This window comes from Coregonus lavaretus, assembly GCF_964263955.1.
Source record: "Coregonus lavaretus genome assembly, contig: HAP1_SCAFFOLD_953, whole genome shotgun sequence".
NCBI lineage: Eukaryota > Metazoa > Chordata > Actinopteri > Salmoniformes > Salmonidae > Coregonus > Coregonus lavaretus.
In genome coordinates this window covers 35,592-45,836 of record NW_028158756.1, presented here as the reverse complement: position 1 = coordinate 45,836, position 10,245 = coordinate 35,592, and positions in this window count along the sequence as shown.

Genomic DNA, 10,245 nt, shown 5'->3' with positions numbered 1-10,245 from the left:
GTTTTTTCGGTTATCTCTACAGAAAATACAATGTTTTTCTTTAACTCATGGCATTCAAAATCATGTGTCTATCTATCTAGTCAGAACATGTCTCTACACATCACCATGGGGACAAGCCAATTAGCTAGGCACCAGTATTTTCTACAATGCATACAAATATATGTTTATCAGTATAAAGGATTTAGACAGGTTTCTTGTTAAATAAATGTATTTGTCTTTTTTTTTTTTTATGGTGCCAAAGTCCAGGGACAGCATTACCACCACAATCCCAAGAATGACCCACTATCTATTGGGGAATGGAACCAGAGAGGAAGCTTGTGTTACCTTTCTCACACCACTATAGTATTCATTTCAACAGACCCTTTCCATCCCCCATTGTTGGAGTTCAATATATGCCCAGGACTATATTGAGGTTCAGGCTGTTGTAATGTCCAGTTGATTATGTAAATAGTATTGTAGAACTCTGGTATTGATGGTCCATTTGCGGGTGATTCATTGATATGAATATTCAGAATGAAAGACCTGAGTACTCACATGTGATGGCCTACATCAACCATAACCTTTCCTATTGTGTTAGTAAGGACCACAGCATATTGGGCAGCCATTGTTCAAAATGTGTTCATACATACGGTACAATGGAAGGGGGTGTGGCATTCACAGGGGAACATGAAGTTGATCTCAGACTTCTATTAAGGACTAGGATCCTATCCAGAGTTGACAGATTAACAGTGAGGACAAACCCAGCCTGCCTCTCTCCTTCCACACTGATTCTAATCCTACAGTCACCTAGTCCTGATTGTGACAGTGGAGCCTAGTTTGCATTGCAGGATCTAGAGATGGCATCAGTAGACAGGTTTCCATTGGCCTAGGTTTATTTGACAAAAAAACATTTAGCAAAGAAATCATTGCAACATGATGGAAACGCAGATACAGGAGACATTTTCTAAAGATCCACAAATGTTTTATCTTTTCAACAGGGGCAGGAAAACATTGAAGAACCACAGTTCAATGCCGCGAAGGCGGAGAAATGGCACTGCTAAAATATTTCCTGTCTCACACCCTTTCCACACCCCATTGTTAGATATATATATATATATATATATATACACTACCAGTCAAAAGTTTAGACACACCTACTCATTCCAGGGTTTTTCTTTATTTTTACAATTATTCTACATTGTCTCACACCCTTTCCACGTCCCTATTATTCTACATTGTAGAATAATAGTGAAGACATCAAAACTATGAAATAACACATATGGAATCATGTAGTATCCAAAAAAGTGTTAAAACAAATCAAAATGTATTTTATATTTGAGATTCTTCAAAGTAGCCGCCCGTTGCCTTGATGACAGCTTTGCACACTCTTGGCATTCTCTCAACCAGCTTCATGAGGTAGTCACCTGGAATGCATTTCAATTAACAGGTGTGCCTTGTTAAAAGTTCATTTGTTTAATTTATTTCCTTCTTAATGCGTTTGAGCCAATCAGTTGTGCTGTGACAAGGTAGGGGTATACAGAAGATAGACCTATTTGGTCCAAGTCCATATTATGGCAAGAACAGCTCAAATAAGCAAAGAGAAATGACAGTCCATCATTACTTTAAGACATGAAGGTCAGTCAATCCGGAAAACTTCAAGAACTTTGAAAGTTTCTTCAAGTGCAGTCGCAAAAACCATCAAGCGCTATGATGAAACTGGCTCTCATGAGGACTGCCACAGGAAAGGAAGACCCATAGTTACCTCTGCTGCAAAGGATAAGTTCATTAGTTAACTGCACCTCAGATTGCAGTTCAAGTCACAGACACATCTCAACATCAACTGTTCAGAGGAGACTGTGTGAATCAGGCCTTCATGATCGAATTGCTGCAAAGAAACCACTACTAAAGGACACCAATAATAAGAAGAGACTTGCTTGGGCCAAGAAACACGAGCAATGGACATCAGACCAGTAGAAATCTGTCCTTTGGTCTGATGAGTCCAAATTTGAGATTTTTGGTTCCAACCACCGTGTCTTTGTGAGACGCAGAGTAGGTGAACGGATGATCTCCGCATGTGTGGTTCCCACCATGAAGCATGGAGGAGGAGGTGTGATGGTGTTGGGGTGCTTTGCTGGTGACATTGTCTGTGATTTATTTAGATTTCAATGCACACTTAACCAGCATGGCTACCACAGCATTCTGCAGCGAAACGCCATCCCATCTGGTTTGCGCTTAGTGGGACTATCATTTGTTTTTCAACAGGACAATGACCCAAAACACACCTCCAGGCTGTGTAAGGGCTATTTTTACCAAGGAGAGTGATGGAGTGCTGCATCAGATGACCTGGCCTCCACAATCACCCGACCTCAACCCAATTGAGATGGTTTGGGATGAGTTGGACCAACAGGTGAAGGAAAAGCAGCCAACAGGTGCTCGGCAAATGTGGGAACTCCTTCAAGACGGTTGGAAAAGCATTACATTTTTACATTTACATTTTAGTCATTTAGCAGACGCTCTTAACCAGAGCGACTTACAGGAGCAATTAGGGTTAAGTGCCTTGCTCAAGGGCACATTAACGTCATTTAGCAGACGCTCTTAGCCAGAGCGACTCACAAATTGGTGCGTTCACCCTATAGCCAGTGGGATAACCACTTTACAATTTGGGGGGGGGGTTAGAAGGAATACTTTAGCCTATCCCAGGTATTCCTTAAAGAGGTGGGGTTTCAAATGTCTCCGGAAGGTGGTGAGTGACTCCGCTGTCCTGGCGTCGTGAGGGAGCTTGTTCCACCATTGGGGTGCCAGAGCAGCGAACAGTTTTGACTGGGCTGAGGGGGAGCTGTGCTTCCGCAGAGGAAGGGGAGCCAGCAGGCCAGAGGTGGATGAACGCAATGTCCTCGTTTGGGTGTAGGGACTGATCAGAGCCTGAAGGTACAGGGGTGCCGTTCCCCTCACTGCTCCAAAGGCAAGCACCATGGTCTTGTAGCGGATGCGAGCTTCAATTGGAAGCCAGTGGAGTGTGCGGAGGAGGGGGGTGACGTGAGAGAACTTGGGAAGGTTGAACACCAGACGGGCTGCGGCATTCTGGATGAGTTGTAGGGGTTTAATGGCACAGGCAGGGAGCCCAGCCAACAGCGAGTTGCAGTAGTCCAGACGGGAGATGACAAGTGCCTGGACCAGGACCTGCGCCGCTTCCTGTGTAAGGCAGGGTCGCACTCTCCGAATGTTGTAGAGCATGAACCTGCAGGAGCGGGTCACCGCCTTGATGTTGGCGGAGAACGACAGGGTGTTGTCCAGGGTCACGCCTAGGCTCTTCGCACTCTGGGAGGAGGACACAGCGGAGTTGTCTACCGTGATGGCGAGATCATGGAACGGGCAGTCCTTCCCGGGGAGGAAGAGCAGCTCCGTCTTGCCAGGGTTCAGCTTGAGGTGGTGATCCGTCATCCATACTGATATGTCTGCCAGACATGCAGAGATGCGATTCGCCACCTGGTGATCAGAAGGGGGAAAGGATAAGATTAGTTGTGTATCGTCAGCGTAGCAATGATAGGAAAGGCCATGTGAGGATATGACAGAGCCAAGTGACTTGGTGTATAGGGAGAAAAGGAGAGGGCCCAAAACCGATCCCTGGGGGACACCAGTGGTGAGAGCACGTGGTGCGGAGACAGCTTCCCGCCACGCCACTTGGTAGGAGCGACCGGTCAGGTAGGACGCAATCCAGGAGTGAGCCGCGCCGGAGATGCCCATTTCGGAGAGGGTGGAGAGGAGGATCTGATGGTTCACAGTATCAAAGGCAGCAGACAGATCTAGAAGGACAAGAGCAGAGGAGAGAGAGTTAGCTTTAGCAGTGCGGAGAGTCTCTGTGACACAGAGAAGAGCAGTCTCAGTTGAATGACCAGTCCTGAAACCTGATTGGTTTGGATCAAGAAGGTCATTCTGAGAGAGATAGCAAGAGAGTTGGCTAAAGACAGCACGCTCAATAGTTTTGGAAAGAAAAGAAAGAAGGGATACTGGTCTGTAGTTGTTGACATCAGTGGGGTCGAGTGTTGGTTTTTTGAGAAGGGGAGTAACTCTCGCTCTCTTGAAGACGGAAGGGACATGGCCAGCGGTCAAGGATGAGTTGATCAGCGAGGTGAGGTAGGGGAGAAGGTCACCGGAGATGGTCTGGAGAAGGGAGGAGGGGATGGGGTCAAGCGGGCAGGTTGTTGGGCGGCCTGCAGTCACAAGTCGCAGGATCTTATCTGGAGAGAGAGGGGAGAAAGAAGTCAAAGCATAGGGTAGGGCAGTGTGAGCAGGACCAGCAGTGTCATTAGGCTTAACAAACAAGGATCGGATGTCGTCAACCTTCTTTTCAAAGTGGTTGACGAAGTCATCCACAGAGAGAGAGGAGGGGGGGAGGGGGGGGGGAGGATTCAGGAGGGAGGAAAATGTGGCAAAGAGCTTCCTAGGGTTAGAGGCAGATGCTTGGAATTTAGAGTGGTAGAAGGTGGCCTTAGCAGCAGAAACAGATGAAGAAAATGTAGAGAGGAGGGAGTGAAAAGATGCCAGGTCGGCAGGGAATTTAGTTTTCTTCCATTTCCGCTCCGCTGCCCGGAGCTCTGTTCTGTGAGCTCGCAATGAGTCATCAAGCCACGGAGCTGGAGGGGAGGACCGAGCCGACCGAGCATTCCTCATGAAGCTGGTTGCGAGAATGCTAAGAGTGTGCAAAGGGCTCTCCAACCCTGTTCCTGGAGAGCTACCCTCCTGTAGGTATTTACAAAAAGTTAACATGATGCTTTTAGTACAATGTATGAACAGCATTTTATAATCATAAATAAACTTCTATGTATCAAAAACAGTTGAGTGGAGTATTCAGAGGTCAGTATTCAGTGTGCGGTATGAGAGAATTCAGTGGGTCTTCTTGATGTGAGACAGGAAAGAGCATGTGAAATCAAGGGCTCTGGTCAAAAGTTGTGCACTATATAGGGAATAGGGTGCTATTCAGAACGCAGCCCAGGAGAGTTTTCTCGTTAGCATTGGACGTCTCACTAAAACATGTTGCATTGTGGTATAGCTGAAGAACAGCCTCAGTCTTTGACATCATCAGTCAGTCCTCATGATGTGACACAGGATATCATTCAGTCAGTCGGTCCTCTGGATGTGAGACAGGATATCATTCAGTCAGTCAGTCCTCTGGATGTGAGACAGGAAATCAGAGAATCAATCCGTCAGTCACTCAGTCCTCTTGATGTGAGACAGGAAATCAGAGAATTAATCCGTCAGTCAGTCCTCTTGATGTGAGACAGGAAATCAGAGAATCGATCAATTAGTCAGTCAGTCAGTGCAACCTCTTGATGGGAGAAAGGAAATCAGAGAATCAATCAATTAGTCAGTCAGTGAGTCCTCATGATATGTATGCACGCATGACTGTAAGTCGCTTTGGATAAAAGCGTCTGCTAAATGGCATATTTAATTTTATTTAATGATGTGAGACAGGAAATCAGCAAATCAATCAGTTAGTCAGTGCTTCCCCTTGATGTGAGACAGGAACATTGTTCCCCAGGGCTGACCCTGCTGTGGGACCACGAGGAGGCCTTATGAGGGTGAAAAAACATTGTAAAGTGGTGATCCCACTGGCTATAAGGTGAATGCACCTATTTGTAAGTCGCTCTGGATAAGAGCGTCTGCTAAATGACGTAAATGTAAATGTGTGTGGCCTAACTGGGGGTGTGTGGCCTAACGAGCAGGTCTGGGCAAAGGTGAAGTTAGCTCCTCCTCCTGGTATTAAATCTCCGCCCATGGCCTGGTGTTTAGGACCGCCTCCACTACTTCCTGGTTGTCAGCGTGGGACCACGTGCTGGTGGAGCAGATAGCCCTGGCACCTGGGTAAAGTTCATAATGCCTTGGAGTGATTCCACATGAAACCAGGGTAAAGTTCATAATGCCGTCAGAGTGATTCCACATGAAACCAGGGTAAAGTTCATAATGCCTTGGAGTGATTCCACATGAAACCAGGGTAAAGTTCATAATGCCTTGGAGTGATTCCACATGAAACCAGGGTAAAGTTCATAATGCCTTGGAGTGATTCCACATGAAACCAGGGTAAAGTTCATAATGCCTTGGAGTGATTCCACATGAAACCAGGGTAATGTTCAAAATGCCGTCGGAGTGATTTCACATGAAACCAGGGTAAAGTTCATAATGCCGTCAGAGTGATTCCACATGAAACCAGGGTAAAGTTCATAATGCCGTCAGAGTGATTCCACATGAAACCAGGGTAAAGTTCATAATGCCGTCAGAGTGATTCCACATGAAACCAGGGTAAAGTTCATAATGCCGTCAGAGTGATTCCACATGAAACCAGGGTAAAGTTCATAATTCCGTCAGAGTGATTCCACATGAAACCAGGGTAAAGTTCATAATGCCGTCGGAGTGATTCCACATGAAACCAGGGTAAAGTTCATAATGCCGTCAGAGTGATTCCACATGAAACCAGGGTAAAGTTCATAATGCCTTGGAGTGATTCCACATGAAACCAGGGTAAAGTTCATAATGCCTTGGAGTGATTCCACATGAAACCAGGGTAAAGTTCATAATGCCTTGGAGTGATTCCACATGAAACCAGGGTAACGTTCATAATGCCGTCGGAGTGATTCCACATGAAACCAGGGTAAAGCTCATAATGCCTTGGAGTGATTCCACATGAAACCAGGGTAAAGTTCATAATGCCTTGGAGTGATTCCACATGAAACCAGGGTAAAGTTCATAATGCCGTCGGAGTGATTCCACATGAAACCAGGGTAAAGTTCATAATGCCTTCAGAGTGATTCCACATGAAACCAGGGTAAAGTTCATAATGCCGTCGGAGTGATTCCACATGAAACCAGGGTAAAGTTCATAATGCCTTAGAGTGATTCCACATGAAACCAGGGTAAAGTTCATAATGCCGTCAGAGTGATTCCACATGAAACCAGGGTAAAGTTCATAATGCCGTCAGAGTGATTCCACATGAAACCAGGGTAAAGTTCATAATGCCGTCAGAGTGATTCCACATGAAACCAGGGTAAAGTTCATAATGCCGTCAGAGTGATTCCACATGAAACCAGGGTAAAGTTCATAATGCCTTGGAGTGATTCCACATGAAACCAGGGTAAAGTTCATAATGCCTTGGAGTGATTCCACATGAAACCAGGGTAAAGTTCATAATGCCTTGGAGTGTTTCCACATGAAACCAGGGTAAAGTTCATAATGCCTTGGAGTGATTCCACATGAAACCAGGGTAACGTTCATAATGCCGTCGGAGTGATTCCACATGAAACCAGGGTAAAGTTCATAATGCCGTCAGAGTGATTCCACATGAAACCAGGGTAAAGTTCATAATGCCGTCAGAGTGATTCCACATGAAACCAGGGTAAAGTTCATAATGCCGTCAGAGTGATTCCACATGAAACCAGGGTAAAGTTCATAATGCCTTGGAGTGATTCCACATGAAACCAGGGTAAAGTTCATAATGCCTTGGAGTGTTTCCACATGAAACCAGGGTAAAGTTCATAATGCCTTGGAGTGATTCCACATGAAACCAGGGTAAAGTTCATAATGCCGTCAGAGTGATTCCACATGAAACCAGGGTAAAGTTCATAATGCCTTGGAGTGATTCCACATGAAACCAGGGTAAAGTTCATAATGCCGTCAGAGTGATTCCACATGAAACCAGGGTAAAGTTCATAATGCCGTCAGAGTGATTCCACATGAAACCAGGGTAAAGTTCATAATGCCGTCAGAGTGATTCCACATGAAACCAGGGTAAAGTTCATAATGCCTTGGAGTGATTCCACATGAAACCAGGGTAAAGTTCATAATGCCTTGGAGTGTTTCCACATGAAACCAGGGTAAAGTTCATAATGCCTTGGAGTGATTCCACATGAAACCAGGGTAAAGTTCATAATGCCGTCAGAGTGATTCCACATGAAACCAGGGTAAAGTTCATAATGCCTTGGAGTGATTCCACATGAAACCAGGGTAAAGTTCATAATGCCGTCAGAGTGATTCCACATGAAACCAGGGTAAAGTTCATAATGCCTTGGAGTGATTCCACATGAAACCAGGGTAAAGTTCATAATGCCTTGGAGTGTTTCCACATGAAACCAGGGTAAAGTTCATAATGCCTTGGAGTGATTCCACATGAAACCAGGGTAAAGTTCATAATGCCGTCAGAGTGATTCCACATGACACCAGGGTAAAGTTCATAATGCCGTCAGAGTGATTCCACATGAAACCAGGGTAAAGTTCATAATGCCGTCGGAGTGATTCCACATGAAACCAGGGTAAAGTTCATAATGCCGTCAGAGTGATTCCACATGAAACCAGGGTAAAGTTCATAATGCCGTCGGAGTGATTCCACATGACACCAGGGTAAAGTTCATAATGCCGTCAGAGTGATTCCACATGAAACCAGGGTAAAGTTCATAATGCCGTCAGAGTGATTCCACATGAAACCAGGGTAAAGTTCATAATGCCGTCGGAGTGATTCCACATGACACCAGGGTAAAAAAGAAGAACATGATTTTGGGGATTTTCAGGACATTTAATGGGGGATGGATTGTTGACATATAATTGACATTTGTATCTAAAAGCATAATTGATAAATAATTCATAGAAGTTTGCATATTTATGACATTTCGGCCTTCTCTAAGACCATAATATTTCATCTGCAGGTGCTACAAATCAAAAACTTGGTGTCATACAAAGCTTTACCGCTTGCTCTGTAATACGAGTCGTATTCAACTAGAGACCCTTTCTGTTATACTTTTTAATTGTTTCATTTAGTGTGTTATTGTGTTTTGTTGGGTGTTAGTAAGAAAGTCCCTTTGACGTGTATCCAGTGGCGCCGCCACCTAGTGTCTGCTTTGAACAACTGAAAGCTCCACAGGTCCAACAGGAGCTGGTAGCTCGTTTTTTTTCCAGAGTTCCCAGTTGTCTTGAACTCACTGAAGTCTGAGATTTCCCCAGTTCCGAGATTCCAGTTGTTTTGAAAGTGGCAGAAGTCATGCTGGATTGACAGCATGGCCAATGTTGAATGTTTATCCTTTTCAGCTTGGAAAAGAGACCCTTAAACCCAGACTTGGACCACACATTTACTCCATTGTATAGCACGCTAGTGATTGCTTTGCAATGCTTGCAGTTAGCCACTGATTCCTTCCAAACCACTCATTGTTGAATTTGCGCCTTCTTGGATGGGCACTTCTAATGTATCTCAATGGCAGCACCCAAGGCTGAAACACTTGCATTTTAGAGCTGCCTTACTCAAGAAAGCAAAAAAGAGACCATGTTTGTATGCAGCTTTATTAACTCAATGATTTTTGAGTGATTCCATCACTCAATTTATTTTTACATGGATTTTTTTTACATTGCTTGCAAACTGATGTGACACGTATTAATGCCAAAATAACATGCAAAACAGGTGGGGCTCAAAACAGGTGAGGCTCAAAACAGGTGGGGCTCAATGACGGGTTGCACACTAGGTACAGTTGAAGTCAGAAGTTTACATACACCTTAGCCAAATACATTTAAACTCAGTTTTTCACAATTCCTGACATTTAATCCTAGTAATAATTCCCTGTCTTAGGTCAGTTAGGATCACCACTTTATTTTAAGAATGTGAAATGTCAGAATAATAGTAGAGAGAATGATTTATTTCAGCTTTTATTTATTTCATCACATTCCCAGTGGGTCAGAAGTTTACATACACTCAATTAGTATTTGACAGAGCTGGTGTAACTGAGTCAGGTTTGAAGGCCTCCTTGCTCGCACACGCCTTTTCAGTTCTGCCCACACATTTTCTATAGGATTGAGGTCAGGGCTTTATGATGGCCACTCCAATACCTTGACTTTGTTGTCCTTAAGCCATTTTGCCACAAGTTTGGAAGTATGCTTCGGGTCATTGTCCATTTGGAAGACCCATTTGCGACCAAGCTTTAACTTCCTGACTGATGTCTTGAGATGTTGCTTCAATATATCCACATAATTTTCCTTCATCATGATACCATCTATTTTGTGAAGTGCACCACTCCCTCCTGCAGCAAAGCACCCCCACAGCATGATGCTGCCACCCCCGTCCTTCACGGTTGGGATGGTGTTCTTCGGCTTGCAAGCTACCCCCTTTTTCCTCCAAACGTAAGGATGGTCATTATGGCCAAACAGTTCTATTTTTGTTTCATCAGACCACAGGACATTTCTCCAAAAAGTACGATATTTGTCCACATGTGCAGTTGCAAACCGTAGTCTGTCTTT